Genomic DNA, 17,108 nt, shown 5'->3' on the forward strand with positions numbered 1-17,108 from the left:
TGTGTTTGTCACACCTCACTGGAAGGCTTCAAACTCGAACTGACAGCACGGATCACGCTCAGAATTTCGGCTGTGCCATTTTGCACAGCAACAACAGCTCAATCAACTGGCTGCGTTGGAGAAGTGACGTAGGCTCTGTTTCTGCCGGAGGGGTACGCCCAGACTTCCTGTAACAGAGATAAACAACAGCTGCTTTTATCCATGATTTTATTCTCTTGGTCTCAACCCAGATCGTGTTGCCAGAGGTGAGAGATAAACCGATAAAATGAAAGTTTCACATTCAGGTTGAAATCCTGTTTCGCCACAGCAGTCTGGTACAACATGTGCATGACTGATCTCCTGCTCCCTCTAATCTCGACAGAACCCCCAAGATTTGTAAACTTCTTTTCATGCAAACCCTCACTTCCAACCAGTAAAGACAATCCAACAACAACATTTTGACATGAAACATGGTGTGCTTGGATTTAAAGGTGCAGACTCTCAGCTGTGAACTGCAGGACCATGTTTTTAGGAAATGGGGAGAGATCGATGCCAGGATATTAAGTGTTTGAAGTTGTCCAGTATTTGAGGTTGTCCACCTCTCTGGGTGCAAGACTGCTGGACACATTAAAGGGATAGTTCAACATTTTTGGCAAATTGCCATTGCCATAATCCCTATAGTTTTAGCAGTAGGTTCGTTACCTTTAATTGTTGGTGCAAGCTATATTTAGAACGGCGGAGCAGAGTCGCAAGCTGCTCAGAGCTACGCTACGGAGGCTAATGGAATTTCTTGGTTTCCCTCATCAAACTCATCAAATACACAATCCAACAACTCCAAAATGCTCTGGTGGACAAGTTGTGACCTGCACATTCACCACGCTATGAGATAATAACACAACGTTACCAGACAGAGTTGTTTTAGAGGGAAATTCATGCAAAACCGCTGATGCTCGTTTGGCAGTTTTTCGGCAAGCAGTCTCTGCAGTTGCCTCGAAAACAACTCCTAACTCCTAAAACTGTAGGGATTATGGCAATGGGCCAATTTGCCAAAATTTTGAACTATCCCTCTGAGTAAAAGTTTGGCGGAATCAGGAAGAATATCCACAAGCTAATAGACTAAAAAGTTCTGTCTACTTTATGTCTGACTCATGAGTCCCAAATCTCTCAGCGATCTCTGGTGTTGTTCAGTGCGCTGGCTGCAGTCTGGCAGAAAGTCTGTCTGAGAGCTGGTATCAGCAGCACTGAGTTGACTCTGTAGGTTTGCAGCTGAATGGTCTCAGCAGTGAGTGCATACAGCTATTGTAGGGAGGGAATCTCGACTCAGTCAGTCACTACCCACACTGCATAAAGCTAAACATTGTCAAATGGTACTCAAGTGTCGTGAGGTTGTAATGCTTTCATTTATGCGGCTGGCAAATGTAAAAAGGTGCGTTGACAGGAGAAGGTGAGAGTTATTCAGTGTTAGAGTGCAGGTATAGCTATTTCCTGGTGGCGGTATTGGAGCACCGTAAACTCGATTTGCATCAAATTGTCAAAAAATATCTGCAGAGAGGATGAATAGGTTTATTTGTGCCCAGCTCAGCCTATAGACGCAGCACGTGGGTCACAAACCGGTCACTGTACGCTCCTCTGCTGCGAGTTAAAATCACAAACACAAATGGTGACAAGACTCGGCTTTGGCAGAGCCCACCAGCAACTGAGAATGCACTTGACCTACTGCTGAGGACACAGCTTTCCCTCCAGTTACACAAGGACCAGATGGCTTGGAGCACAGCCCCACAACTTCATACTTCCTCATCCGCAAAATCTCTCCCATGTCACTGGAAAGGTTTGGCTTCTCGTGTCAGCTGAAGAACTGGGAATGATGTATTTTCGGAGCATGCAAATGAGCCGGTGGTGGTCTGTGCTGTAGCTCACCGAATACAGGAAACACATCCTGAGACAGTACATACATAAGAACATTACAAAGGGATAGTTCAACATTTTGGCAAATTGTGACCTGCACATTCACCACGCTATGAGATAATAATGGAATGTTACGAGACAGAGTTGTTTTCGAGGCAAATGCAGAGACTGCTTGCTGAGAAACTGCCCCCGACGGGAACGAGCATCAGCTGTTTTGCATGAATTTACCTCTAAAACAACTCAGTCTCGTAACGTTCCGTTATTATCTCATAGCGTGGTGAATGTGCAGGTCACAACTTGTCCACCAGAGTGTTGTGGAGTTGTTGGATTGTGTATTTGATGAGTTTGATGATGGAAACCAAGAAATCCCATGAACCTCTGTAGCGTAGCTCTGAGCAGCTCGCAGCTCTGCTCCGCCGTTCTGAAAATAGCTTGCACTGACAAATAAAGGTAATGAACCTACTGCTATGACTATAGCGATTTTGGCAATGGGCCAATTTGCCAAAATGTTGAACTATCCCTTTAAGATCAGTGGGTTGAGCAGGCGCCCCATATGCAGAGGCTATAGTCCTCGACGTAGCAGCCCTGGTTCGATTCCACCTCCTCTCTGTCTCCCCATTTCCTGTCTCTCTACAGCTGTCCTATCAGTAAAAGGCAAAAAAGGCCAAAAAAATATACTTTTACAGTTGTCCAGTACTCATTTGACTCAACCAGACAAACCATGTCATTCAGATGGTACAGTACTGTATGTATCTCAGCGGCAGAGGAAAGGTCTGTCAGGCAGGCAGCACCAGCAGAATGTGGAATGCATCTGTAATCACTTGTTACCTTATCTGATTTTATTTTCTTTTTTTTTGTGATCAATTTTTTATTTTTCGTTTTTTTAATTGTCTTTCAGCATCATATTATCTAGACATAGCAGAAACCAGCATGACCATAAACAGACCTGACCTTATTCTCATGTCTTGCCAGCGAGAGTCTTTACAACAGGACTCCAGTCCCCTCTCTCTGCCTCCGCTTGTCCTCCTTGCTCTAAGAAATTGGCCCACCTCCACACACACACTAGCATACGCACGCACACAGTCATACACACTCGCTCGTGCAGAGTTGATGAGACAGTGACTGCAGATGACGGCTTAACACCAGGAAAATGTGTGTCTAACTCCCCACAGGGGATCTGTCTCTGATCAAAAATGTAACAAAGAGGGGATAAGACTTGAAAGAGTAAACTTAAAAAGACCTGCTCAGTTTGTACCTGATCATAAAATCTTTTCTTCAGGTGGGGGGAGTGTAAGCCACTCACTGATAACAGACACCGGATGGCACATTGCTCAGGTTTTACCCCAAAATGTTACCATTCTTTAAAAGCCTATCAGTCTGTATTTCAGAGTGTTATTAGTCATGCAGGCTGCTGTCAACTTCCTCTCTGTGGGGTTGTCCTGATGGCTGAGCGGTCTGGGACACACGTTCATGGGAATAGCAGGCAGTTGTGGAGACTGGTTTAGCTGGGACGTGAAGCCAAGCTGTGCTGTCATCTCTCTTTTAGCGCCTTGTCCGTCTCTGCTGCCAAATGCAAATACAGGTGAACCAGCACCTTTAAACCTCCAGTAGCTGCACCCAGCGCTCCCCCCGCTCCCCCTCTGACAAACCAACCCAGCGCTGATCAAACACCAGGGAGTGAAATGATGTTTGACTCTGCCCTCGTCTCTCTGTCCTCAGAACCCGCTAGTGGCCGTGAAGGACACGAACGCTGCCAAGAAGACTCCTACTGGCCTGCCACCGCTCACCGCCATCATCCAGGACCCGTTGGCTGCCGTGGAGACGCCCTTTATGGCAGGTTAAGTTGATCTAGGTCAGCAGCTGAAATCAGTATTCCTGCAGAGAGCTGGTGTTTTGCCGTGGCGTGACAGTCTGCCACTGTTCTTTCCTCGTCCTGTAAAATACTAAGAAGGCGAGTTCTCCTCCGAGCAGCAGGAAGCGGTAGCATGGATACTAGAATTTTACCATTTTAAATCCTCATTAACAGTGGCACCACTCTGAAGAGGAAATCATTTATTGAAGTAATTTACTGGTCAGTATAATCAGTCTGATATCAGATGCCATTACTCCTTGATTCAATGGATCTCCAGTCTCTACTTCAAAGAAACTAAACACGGTGTAAATAAAGATTTATTCAGTAGACTACCAACAGGTTAAATACAACGTCTGATCACCAAGATGGAAATAATGATGAGCAGTGTGATGAGTTGGCTCATGTTAAGGTTATTTACATTACAGCTAATGATTACTTGTAGGAATTAGATTTGATGATTAAATCTGTCTATATTTCCACATCAACCCACTCATGACCTGCATGTCCTTACGCTGAACTTCTTTAATGGTTGTGACTGATGCCAGACCAGGTATGTCCGCTACAAGTTCAGCTGTAGTTCATTTGCCCCTAGAGATTGACCTGAGAGCTGTCAGCCTCTCTTAATATTCATAGCTGCACTAAAATATACATAAATACTTCGTACTATTACTGAAAATGGAAATAGTTAGACCCCAGCACCGTCTCTGTCCATCTGCTTTCTAACTTCTGCTGCTTTGTCTACACGGCTGTTTGGTGAGCTTGCAGTGGGTACGTGTGCCTGCGAATGTGTTTATAAACACAGGTGATAACAGACAGATGAATGAGTGGCTGTGCATGATCACATGCCGAGCACACACAGGCTAAATTATTTATGCAGCTGTGATATTGCATTTTTTTCATCCGGGCTTGGTTCCTCATCTCTCCGTGCTGTGAAAAGCAGATGCCATATTTTAGGGTGGCAGTCATGTGTGCAGAGGGATGGAGAGATGGATGGGATAGTCTCAGTCCACACATTTTTGTCTTTTTCTCTCTCTCATTAAATTGAGCCTTCCCTCGGCATCCATCACAGCACTGGTGTGGTTTTTTTTTGTTTGCATGCGCTCCTCGTAAGAGGAAGTGGAAGTAGAGGAAGACACACAGGATTCTTTGTGTGTGCAATCACGTCTGTATACATTTGTGCCGATGCATACTCATGCATGTATTAGTGTATGTTTGTCTGTGTGTGTGCGTATGTACGTGTGTGTGTTTGCGTTTGTGCATCCAAGCTCAGACAAAGGCCCAGCCAGAGTCCATTGGTTGGGCGGGGGCGCGTGCAGCGTGGTAATGAGGGCGTCATTAGTTTGGCTGGGAGGCTCCTCCACTATTAGCTAATGGATTCTCAGCCATCTGCTCTGACAGGCTCCACCGGTTCCTCATTTCCACCTTGATCAGAATAGGCTACTGGAGATGTGTCTCCTCTGTGAGCGTGGAGACTCGGGGAGTGGCTCAACGCCTCTCGCCGTGTGGTTCAACTCCTCCGCTCTGTTTATCTGGCTCTCTGTGCAGCAGCAGCCGGTCCATCCCTGTCCTGGCTTTACAGTCAACATTTTCTTTTTGTTTTGTTTATCAGCCAGTTATGTTGGCATTTGGTGTATACAGCATCACAAAAGTCACCAGAAACAGAGTACACTTCAGTGAATTGTGTTTCAACCTTTCAAAGGAGTCAGTGAGTCATGCTGTGGCTTTATTCATCTTGTTTGCTGTCGTCTCCGGTTGGCCATTTCATGGTGAGCTACATCAGAAAATTGTAAAAAATCAAAACAAAAAAGACAAATACGCAACATCACTACCAAGTGCAGTGTGGCGGGCAAATAATTATCACAGTCACCAGAAAAGCCAAGATTTTTGCCCAAGCATGAACAACAAGTTCTTGGTAAAGACGATGTGTGACCTATCTTGTCAGCTTCACTGGGAGCTGACCTCTTTCTTCCACACCAGAAATAGTTTGTGGGTCTATTGCTGGTGGGTCTCCACAGGACATAAACTGTAATAGATTTTAAACAGACTGGCTCCCAGGGCTGAAGAATAAACTTAACACCTGGGATGCTTTTGGAAAATGTGTATGAAAACCTGAGTTATTTACCTGCTGTGTGCCATTTCCACTATTCTACGCCTGTGCACTCAGTTGTCAAGTGGCTTTCATCAAGTTTCTGAAATGACACAAAAGCTGCCAACCGTTTCCGTTAGCTTGGATGAACTGAACGAATCATCCTCCTGAAAAGAATGTCAAACAAAACACAGTCTATTTTAGCGGCGTCGAAGCAGAGGGAGTCATGAGCACTCGACAGAGAAAAGCACAAATTAGAAACTCAGTCATCAAATGAAGATCTGGGACATATGTTAACAAATAATTGCCTTCTTACACGTCCGACATAATAAGTATCATACACATCTTAATGAGTGTGATTATAAGTCCCACTGTATCAACCTTATGTACTCAACCAGTAATTGGGGGCAATTTGAGTATATGAGCACAATCTGACTCTTTTGGATTAGCCAGGTGTTATGCAGTTTCAAACTCCCTCCTCAACAAACTGTAGGTCTCTTTTCTATGGATTAACAAATGAAGCAACAAACTAAGGAGAACAAACACATCGCTCCAGTTTTAAAGGAGACATATTATTTCCCCTTTCCACAAATTAAAATAGTTCCCAGGTGTCTTAAAGGTATAATATGTAGGAATTGCCCCCATCTAGCAGTGTGGTTGCATATCTGAACGTATTCTTTATGTTGCATTCAGACAACAGACGCTGCATGTAACAGGATAAACAAGCGTCTATGTAAACAAGTGGTCCGCCAGCACGAGGCAAAACAATACAGGTGTGACAATATGTTGTCATGGTGATGTGGTATTGTTTTCCTAACCCACGTCACAAGTAAAATTACATCCAGTTGGTTTGTGGACGGCCTGAATGCAACACCAGTGCCTCCGTCCTTCCTCACACTACACAGTGGTGACAGTTTTAACAGGCGCTACCTGGAAAACTTTCTCCCCGAGCCGACAGCTCCGCTGAGTTTCTATGGTTACCTACGGTCACGCTGCCACTGAAGTAAAACATAGCGATGCAACATGGCCGCCTCGGTTCGGTGCGCCCCCCTTATGTATTTGTAACGACTTGTAACAACTCATTCTAAGGTACAAGAAAGCTTTCATTTGTATGCGGGTGTGATTCCACTTCAGTGAATTTTTGCTAATAAAAAGCCAAATAAGTTACATACTGGGGCTTTAAAGACATGTCTGTGACTTGCTTTGGTCAAAATACCTCAAGGATCAAACATCACAGCTCTTTTCATCCTCTCAAAACAGCCCTGTTCAGAACGGCTGCTTTCAGTGCCTGTCCCTTTAAATGCCACTTCTCGCCCCACCTCTTCTACCGGTCCCAGGTATTATGCAAATTTGAATCCTAGTTACATCACTTGAAGACAACTGAGGGAACAGCTCGTAAAACCACATGGATTTCAACCTATAGAGCCTGCACATTACAGATGTTTTTGTCAATTCTAACATTTTGGGGGCCGGAAGGCAAAACAAACACCTAAATATATGTTAAAGAGCCTTCGAGAAGTGATATTCAAAATCAGCTCGGGGTGCTTTTAGTTTTTATGGTCTGACACTGTGGAACTCTTTGCCTGTTGAACTCCATTCGTCTCCAACAACACCTTCCTTTAAATGTAGACTAGAAACATATCTGTTCTCACAAGCTTTTAATTAGCATTTTGTTTGTTTCTTTGTTTTTGTTTGTTTTTTACTTTTACATATTGCGTTTTGTTTTGATTTGCACTTTGCATGTATTGCCATCTTGCTTTTATCCTAAAGCACATACACATGCTTACACAGTATATGTGAGAGAACACAACTTAGACGTGAGTTAAGGAGTCGATAACATGTTTATGATGTAAATATCTAATGCTAGAATTACCCTAATGTCCATTTAGTGCTCCGTTGCATTGGGCAATACACAGCCAGCAATACTTTACATGGTTGTTTGCACCCAGAATCTAACGTAGACACATTTTGGTTCAGTTTGATTTCCAGTGGCAGCCGTCGTGACTAGACAGACACACAGATGAGAGTGTTTTGTGTCTATGGTAACAGCGTTTTTGCCAGACCATCTTATTTCCATAAAAAGCATCTCAGCTTGGCTCCTCTAGTAAAACACTTTATATGCTTTTTATTTTTTTTGTTTCTTTTATTGACTTGGAGATCTCAGGGCCCTTATGAGACATGAGACAATACACATGATTCCACGATGTACAAACACACATTTATTGATCTCCGTCCAATCTGCCTTGCAAATTGGCTCTGGACCGCAACTTTCTGTCATTAGCTGAGAGTAAGTGTCTGTCTGTTTGACTAATAGTCTCTGTTTGTTTATATCTGCTTGTGTTCCTAAATCCCTCGTGATCTTCTGTCTATTTCTTCCTCTTTTATACTGTCCATCCATTTCTCATTTACTATGAATATCACAACATCCGTCCCTGAGGGGCCCTTCCAAGAAATTACACATTATCACCCTTCGCTTTGACACGGACGTGTTGGAGCATTTATCACACCTATCAGGATGCGTCATAAACATATGATCGCATCCACCGTCTCTGGGGGGCTGTGGCTCATCGAGCGAGCGCACACACACACACACACAAACACACATTATATAGAGACTACCAAGCATCGAGATGTATTTGTCAACTCCATGGTGCTCATTTTCCACACACGTACACAAGCATCCTCACATATATCCTACAGATATTACAAATCTTCTCCCCCTCTCATGGTTTTCTCTTCCTACTGGTTTAGCAGGGCTCCCCTGGGCACAGTACAACCCTATCCTGTTTAATTGAGTGTATCTCATCATCTGCAGTGGGCCTTCCCCCCTCTAATCAGTTTTAAGAGCTCCTTTGCTTTCTGCCACCCTTTACGCTTCAAGGGAGACCAGCACTGTGTGTGTGTGTGTTGAGTATTTGTGAATGTTTTAAACGGATGGGGTGGGCTAAGTGCGGAGGATTAAAGCACCGGCGCGGATCATCTTGTTGACATGGAGTCCACGAAAAGTCTAAGTGAGAGACAGAGATGAGGAAGTGACACACAGTGAGTGAGTGAACTCTGAGTGTGGCGGTGTACACTGCTGCAGTCACAGGGAGCCGAGACTTCCACTTTTCCTCCGAACGGACCCTTAAAAAGGAGTAAATAACACTTTGACTAGTGTCTGGCTTTCTGTGGGTGTGTGGTGTCTGAGAGGGAGCGTGCTTCTTTTTATGATACTTGGAGGGTGGAGGAGTTCTTGGAGTCGCTGTGGCAGTTGGAGCCGTTGGACATCTGCTCTACATCTTATTACTGAATTAAGAAAATCAAAGGAACAGACTTTACTGAGCAGCCAACGTATTGAGACAGCACAACCACATACACACTGTGGAGGTTGGTGTTTGAAAATGGAAACACTCACGATGAGCTCACCACCCTGTCTTCTAGCTTTAATGTAGGAATGCTTACGTCCCCATAGCATCAACCATGCAGATGTGGTCGACAAAGAGATGTAAACACAAACATACATGACATTTGCTTGCAAATTGTTTGCAGTCTAAGACTCTGAAGTCTAAGACCCAGGTCTGGTATTAACAAGCATCTCAGATGATCTGACCACAGGTAGTAAACTCTAAGGATTAGATCATCAGCATCCCCATGTGTGATCAGATCTCACTTTGTTGCTTCATATGCAAATACAAAAGTATACTGTCTGGTTGTGAGTAGCCAGTCTGACAGACAAATTGTGCTCAATGTGTTTGTGTGTCTGTGAGTGAGTCGCAGAGGGACAGAGACAATCGATGAATTGAGGTTTTATCCGTTTGAAACAGTGAAATATTTTGGTTCATTATAAAACTCTGGTGGGACTAATTAGACTGTTGCAGCAGCCGTCAGTACAGTAGCCAGTCCTTTAATGTGGCAGGGAGTCCACAATGCTAAAAAGACTGTGTCCAACTGCGTCCCAGTCCACCTCCGAGCATGGTCCGATTGATCTGAACTCAAAATGTGTCCTCCATGCATGTTGAGTGTGTTCACAGCTGAACTCAGAGCCGTCCACTGGTGATCAGATCACCAGACGTGGAAGTTAACTCCAGGTCTAAATGAGGCTTTAGATCCACTAACAATATGTTGGTGTTTTCTGTCACAGGCGTCTTCACTTCCTTCACTGCTGGTTCGTCTCTTGAGTCTTTAGTAAATTAAGCATATGCTCAGCTGGACTAGTCAGGTGTCATGCAGTGAGCATATGAAGGAGTCTGTGGGTGAGTGAGCTCGATGTTCTCTACTCTGCTGCTGCAGCCTTATAGTTGTCAAGACATGTGTCAGTATTCAAAATATATGGCAGGTGGTTTGGCAATGATCATCATTAGACACAACAATCCCTTGAGACTCACAAGGACACTTTGTTGTTGGAGCCTCTCCAGCTCATAACCTTTAAAGGGAAAGTTCAACATTTTAGCAAATTGGCCCATTGCCATAATCCCTATAGTTTTAGGAGTAGGTTCGTTACCTTTACGGTGCAAGCTATTTTTAGAACGGCGGAGCAGAGCCGCGAGCTGCTCAGAGCTACGCTACGGAGGCTCATGGGATTTCTTGGTTTCCCTCATCAAACTCATCAAATACACAATCCAACAACTCCAAAACGCTCTGATGGACAAGTTGTGACCTGTACATTCACCACGCTGTGAGATAATAACAGAACCGACCATTAACAGTAACAAACCTACAATTAAGACTGTAGGGATTATGGCAATGGGCCAATTTGCCAAAATGTTGAACTATCCCTTTATGTCACAGTGCTGTAACGGTAGGTGTTAAATGAGCAACACATGTCATAAGGTGAGAAGTTCAGTTACAAACATGGTTATATAACATACAAAACTTATTATAATGTAGGTTAAATATCAGACATTTCCATCACAGTCCTTCACAAACTTCTACTGATGATTTTGTTTCAAATCCAATTGGAAGATGCTAATGATGCTGTACTCCCCCACCCCCCCTCCTCACACCCTACATTCTTCTTCACTGCTGTGATTGTGGCATATGTTGATCCAGCTTTATCCTGATGTTGTGTCTCTGCGGGCCCGGAGACAATCAAGTCACACACAGATGCACTCGGCTGGAAGACGTTGACGCCTCGTAGTGTTTTAAATGGACCCGGGAGATATTGTACAGGCAGACGCACTTTACCGATCCTCATCTGCATAGTCACACACAGATAAACACATTAAGTAAACACACGTACGCCGGCGCGCTGGGCTCAGATCTATACACAGCAAACACACAGGTGTACCCAGACAGGAGCTAGCGGGCCCCGCTCGCTTCACAAATATCTCTCACATTTTTCTCACTCTCTCCCAGTCACTCACTCATGGCTGTATTAAGTGGCAGTTGTCCCAAACAGGCTCTCACACTCCCGTGGACAGAGCGGAGACACCCCGCCTCAGACAGAGGAGGCGGTGCTAATTGCCGCTGCTTACTGATGCTTTCTAGTGACAATATGTTTGTGACGGTGTGTCAGACTGAACTATGCTGTTTGATGTCTCCCCAGCTGGCTGCCGGGACCGGCTGATGCTTCTCCGAGGCAGAGACACACACACAGCGAGGCCTCGCTCCTCATCCCTCCTCATCCCTCCAAGGCCAGCGTCGCTGTCTCCTCCTTTCCTTCCTCTCTTGTCTTTTTCATTTTCTCCGTGTCACCAACTCCTGCTCATGTAAACAGGGCAGAGGGTTCAGAGCCGGGGTAGGTGGGTGGAGGGAGGGGGGAGGTGAGAAAAGAAAAGATTAACCTCCTTTTGAAAGTGTGTGTTAGTATACATCTAGTATGCATGCCAAGTTAAGTGCTCATCTCTCTCTGCATGTTGTGCTTCACCTGCTTAACCTCCACCTCCATCTTTGTCTCTTCTTATTCCTTCCTTTTATCTTTGCGCCTTGTATAAGTACTCTTTGCCCTTGCTTTGTCATTCCACACTTGCGAAGTGCATCACTGCATCACATATGCAAAAGGGTGTGTGTGTGTGTGTGTGTGTGTGTGTGAGACGCTCCCTGTGGTTCCTGCTGTAATTCTGTATGCTTTCAGCTTGTTCTAGGTTCCCAGTGTGACTCAACCTCACATGTCTATTTGCGTCTTTCTCTTTCTCTCTGTTTTCTCTCTCTCTACATATTGCTCTTACACTCTTCCTTGCTTTCGTTCTCTAACAAATTTGTCCCGTATTTTATCTCCCTCTCCTGTTTTTATTTCCTCCTCAGCCTCTCCTTTTTTCCCCCACATTTCCATTCCTTCTTTCTCTGTCCCTCTATCTTTCTCATGCATTCACTCCTCTGACTTTCTCTCTACTTCTCTCTCTCTCTCTCTCTCCTCCTTCCATGCCTGCCATCTCTTCTTTCATTTTCTGACTCAACACCTTGCTCTTTGCATGTCTATTTCTGGTCTCTATCTTCCTCTCCCCATGCCAGCATCACCTCCCCCTGGTTCTCATTATCTGTCTCTCTCTTTTCCTCTCCTGCCTCTGTCTCTGCTAAGATACCTTCTATTCCCGAACCTGTCCCACCCACATGTGCATGTGTGCGCGCACACACACACACACACACACACACACACACACAGCGGTACACATGCACACACCAGTGTGCTGTTTTAAAAGCACTGCATCAGACCTGTCATTTTGTGCTATATTCCCATTTTGTTTCTGGAAACATGAGAAACATGCAACAACTACTTGACTATAATATCAAGACGAGCCTTGGCAAAGATTGGCCCTTAAAACCTTTTCTAGGATTTCACTTGATGCAGCTGGAAGCAGGAGAGGCAGATGAAATCACACACTGAGGACTGAAATGTTTTTGAAGCTCAGGTCCCATATTGTATACAGGTAGAATTCCATGTCTTTTTTGATTATAAAGCAGAGGCACAGAGCCTCCTCTCTTCTGATTGGCTGCCACCGACCTGTTGTTACTAGAGCTCCAGAGAGAGGAGATGTAAAACAACCCTCAGATGGTTTTTGTTTCTTAAAACGACAAATAAATCTTCTTCTGAATCAACACAGTCAAGGTCAAATATGGGACTTTAAAGTGACGACACATTAAATTTGCTCCTGGCTTGTTTCTAGTATTTGACAGGTGTCATCACATCATCTCTATACTCTGTGGTTATTATGTGATGTCCTTGTTTGCAGTATTACTGTATGTAGTGCAGCAGCTGCATAGAAGACTGTAAACAGGTAGAGGAAGCTGTCAAAGCAGCAGAGGAGTAAAGCATCTGTTCCTGAAACGTCTTTAATCATTTTAACTTTGGTAGCAGAGCAAGAAATCTGACTGAGCCTTAATATTTTTTTCTATCTGGCTGCTCTGCCCTCTGTTCTTCCAAAACTTTTTTTTTTTTTTTGGTACCATGAACTCATATTTTTGTCACTAATGATCCCGACTCGGTGCATCCTCCACACAAAGCTGAGCAGATGTCCCTCAGATACCTGCTGTTAAATTACTGCATATTATATTTTTTGTCATTCAAACCCTGGTAACTAACAAACAAGGCGGTTGTCGGTGATACGATGGCATCATAACAAGCGTTTGTGTAAATGTCGCTGCACCTTTGACTTTTTTCTCTGTCAGTTTGCAGTGCTTTTGTTTTGCGCATTGTTACCATGCCCTAATTTATTTGTCACTTGAAGGGGAAGATGCTCACCCCCCGCCACCTTCTGATGAAATGGAACAGATGTTCATTGAAAAGCTGCTGTGGAATTATAATTGTAATGCATTTCATTTTTTGTCATCCAAACCTTGAAAACTAAAAACAAGAAAGACATTTGCGATACGATCTGCCAGTAATGAGCATTTGTATCATTATGTCTACAATTACGACTCCCCCATCTCTTTTTAGACTGCTTGTTTGTTTTTTTTTGTTTTTTTATCTCTGTGCTCTCACTCCTGTTGACATGTTTTCACCAATACACTCTTGTTTTTACCATCTCATCTTGGCCCAGGTCCCCGGTGGGAGAAATGGTAGTATCCTGTGAACCCCATGACAATCAGTCTTGGAAAAGCTGTGTGCAGGAAATGATCTCTCCACCAGCGAGTGAACCGACTGAGCGCTTTCATCCCTCCTGAGATCAGCGTGCACAGGTACACACACAAGAAACACACAACTCTGCTCACGCTACATATACTGTGGGGTCCAGGAGTCTGAGGCCGCTCTCTAACTGAACAAACAGCTTCTTTCTGTGTTTGTGCTCCATTCAGCTCAACTCACTCCCAGCTCCTCGTACTTATATTTTTCCCATAAACCAATGATCACTACTAATGAAAATGAGTGTAATTTTTTTTTTTACCTGAAAAATAGAACAAAACTGTGGCAGGGGCCTCGTGTTCTGACACATTGATCCGGCTTTTACTGCACACATTTGTCACAGCCTTTCACTGTGTAATCAGTGCATCTAAAATCATTGTCTGCAGAGCCTAATTTTCTTTGTGTCACTATGCACACTGGGATAACAGTTTGTTTTTGGCACTGGAGCCAAAGGGCTTTTGTTGTCAGTGCTATTATTGCCATTATCCTCCATTCAGCATCTGTGAAAAAAAATAAAAATCAAGTCCGTACAGAAAAGTGGGCTACAGGTTCAGTAGCATGTCCCTGTCAGGCTTGTAGGCTGTGCTGGTAAAGCTGCTGTGAAAATGGATTGATTTGATCCAGCGCACAAAATCGTGGCACCAATACGGTTTGCTACAGTGTGTAAGTTTACCATTCAATGCACACGCAGAAAAGGAAACGGCGTGCATTCTTACATTTCCTCGTAGATGCCTCCACATCTGCTGAGCAGGTTTAGAGATGATGGGATTTTCAGTGGGTCTGTGGAAGACGTGTGGTGCTGTGGTGGCCCATACAGGCTGAAAGCCCGCGCGAGAGACGTAAAATAAACTGGTCCAGATATCAATAAACCGGTAAGGAATATGACCGCAGATGTAAGCAGCACACATGAGCAGTAACCGCTCCCTGACATTAATGTGACGCTGTCAAAGCAGCTGCAGCAGTCAGGTTTTTTCTGATAACGCCACAAAATTAACAACTACCCAGTGAACACAGCGGAGCATTTTGCTCATTAAGAGCCAGATATACTGTATCTCGTGGACACAGTGAATGCCTGTTCACCAGTGCAATTCACCATAACAACTTTATAAGGCGATAAAGTGTCCATGTTTACAGCTTGTTGTGCTGCCCCAAGTGGCCAAAAAAATCTATGAATACAGCTTTAAAGATGGATTCATGTCAGGTTGTAAAGTCACAGGATTATACATACATACAGTATATGCAGTGTTGGGCACGTTACGTATTTTGAAAAAGTAATTAGTTATAGTTACTAGTTGCTTTTCCCAAAAAGTTACTACATAATATAATTAATGAATTACAAGGAAAGTAACTATTGGATTACATTTTTATAAAATGCATAAATATGTCGAATTATTTGGACTTCCCTTCCTAACCCTTTTATTAGACTACTGCACTAACCAACTCACTCAGTATTCCTCCACACAGGCAGTTAATGACTTGAATATAATGTGTATATAACGTCCTACACTTAAACGGGTGCATTATTTTCTGAATGACTTGAGTCAAGTAACAGCGCATTTATTGTCAGTAACGGCGTTGTAACGGGGGAAACAGAAACTTTTCTGGTTCCTCATGACTGAAAAAAGTAGCACCGCTGGTAACGCCGTTGTTTTTTAACACTGTTTTTCCCATCACGGTATATATGTGATAACAACTGCAACACTCACTGCTGGAAAACATAAAACTTGCAGCAAGTTAGTCCTCAACTTGGGCAAAGGTTTGTTTGGCACTCCCCTGTCCAGGTGGAAATTGATGCTCCCGGGCACTGGAGAATTGGATCCACTCTGCAGTGTTGGGGGGAATGAATACGCTGCTCCTCTGTCTGTTCAGGCCGGCTACATTAAAACAAAAAAAGAATTGTTCAAAGTCTTGACCCTGTGCAGAAAGGAAGGAGGTCAGAGCTCTAGTGTGTTGGAGAGGAGAGCAGAATCCAAATGGAGATGTGTTCATAGTGTTTTTTTTATTGTGAGTGAATGTTAGTGTGGGGAACGAAGAGTATAGAGCCACATTTGAAAGAGAGAGGGAGAGAGTGAGAAGACCTAGGGGCTCTTCTGAAAAGATTGAGAGATTTAGGGAAAGGTGGAGAGAGACAGACTGTGATAAAAGTAGCATGTCGACTGAAATTGGAAGTGAAGTATCTGGAGTACTTTGGACCCACACACACACACACACACACACACACACACTGTCACCATCAGACAATCAGGTGGAGAGTGTGTTGAGGGGAGGCACCTCTCATACAGCTGTGTCCTGTTGCCCATCAGAGCTCTCGGCCCCCTCCCGCTCTGCTCCTCTCTGAGACCGTGTCTCTGTTTAGTCCTCACACATCATTACCTGGAAACCCCGTCGCTTCCTTCCCAACTCCTTTCTTCCTTAACAGCTTCCCTTCCTGCACAAACCCACTCCTCCCCCACTGGACGGAGGGCCAGCGAGTAGCAGGAGGCTGGTGAGTCAGAGGCAGGTGTCTGACAGCCAGCCAGGCAGCAACAAGACATTTGTCATCCACTACCTCCTGTGTTTTTTTCTCCTCTTCCCATCCAGCCCTCTGTCTGCCTCTGTGGTCTGCTGAGGCCCGGTGCTGCTCGCTGGAGATACCAGGACCCACAGAGGAGGGCCAACCACTCCCCACCCCCCACCCCCCATCTCTCTTCCTCTCCTACTCTTCCTATCATTCTTGCACTTATTTCCTTCTTCCTTTTTCTTCTCCTCTCATTCTCCATCACCCAAACACACTCCTTTTATGCACCTGAACATTCTTCTCTCCTCCTCCTCCTCCTTCTTTCATTTAGTCCTTCTTATTCTGCTCTCAGCCAGTGTTTCCCCTGCATGCCTTTGCCCAGACTCCTCAAGCAGCACCGTGTTGGCACACAGTGCTTTCCTGTTGGGACACTACATATTTTGCTATGGCCAAATATTCACTCATACACTCATCTGTCCACATACAGAAACACACACACACTTCCTCACACACATACTCATAAATGCATGAGCCCACTGAGGAAAAACAGTGTTTGTTTGTGTGCCGACTCTTGCTCTTGCTCTTTCATGTGCCTTTTTTCATTTTCATTCATCCTGACTGCTTCACCTTTGGGACAGCAGCTCTAATCTCTCTGTTCCCTCTTGTCTCAGTTTGTTTGGTAGAGATTCTTTGAGCTGCTATCAGATTGGTTTGTTGTAGCCCACACTTTGTAGCTGGATGCTGTTGA

This window comes from Trachurus japonicus, chromosome 18 (genome assembly GCF_045865225.1).
Source record: "Trachurus japonicus isolate A0001 chromosome 18, Traja_1.0".
NCBI classification, from domain to species: Eukaryota; Metazoa; Chordata; class Actinopteri; order Carangiformes; family Carangidae; genus Trachurus; species Trachurus japonicus.